We start from the raw sequence: 721 nt of genomic DNA, 5'->3' as shown, positions 1-721 counted from the left end.
TCTCTAGCGTCTATCTATCCTTATTAGATATAATAAGATAAAGTATAATAAAATCCTTATTATTACTAGCTATATTATATAAGCTATAAAGATAAAGTACCTTATAAATAAAATTTTATATAACTATATCCTAAAAGGTACTTTATAGGTCTATACTATAGATAATTTACTTAGTTATAAAGTTAAAATTATTATTATTAATTTCCCTTATAAGTTAAAAATTAGTTTTCTTAATAAGCCTTATTATATTAATATAGCTTTTACTTATACTTATTATTATATTATTTATATTAGTAATATAGCTAACTTAGAGTAAAGTAAGTTACTTAATAACCTAATCTCCTTATACTATTAAAGTAAAGTCTTAATTACCCTAGTAGAGTATCTAGACTTCTATAATAAATACTTTAACTTTAGGTATATATTATATAATTATTAGAAAGTAATTAGAAAGAATAAGCTTATTTATTACTCTTATACCTATAATAAATATTATTATAGTAGCTAAGACTACTATTATATTATTATAAGAGTATCTTTTAATATTATAACTCCCTTAGTACTTATTAACTTAATTAAATATAATATACTTAGTAATATTACTATTATTTATACTAAAAATTAGAAGGATAATATAGTTAATAATAAACTTATAATTAATAATAATAATATTAACTTTTATAATAAAACTTATATTAAGAAGCCTTAGGTTAAAGATATT

Source organism: Beauveria bassiana, assembly GCF_000280675.1.
Source record: "Beauveria bassiana ARSEF 2860 unplaced genomic scaffold BBA_S00004, whole genome shotgun sequence".
Taxonomy (NCBI): Eukaryota; Fungi; Ascomycota; class Sordariomycetes; order Hypocreales; family Cordycipitaceae; genus Beauveria; species Beauveria bassiana.
The sequence above is the reverse complement of the archived record's forward strand: the minus strand, read 5'-3'. Positions refer to the sequence as shown.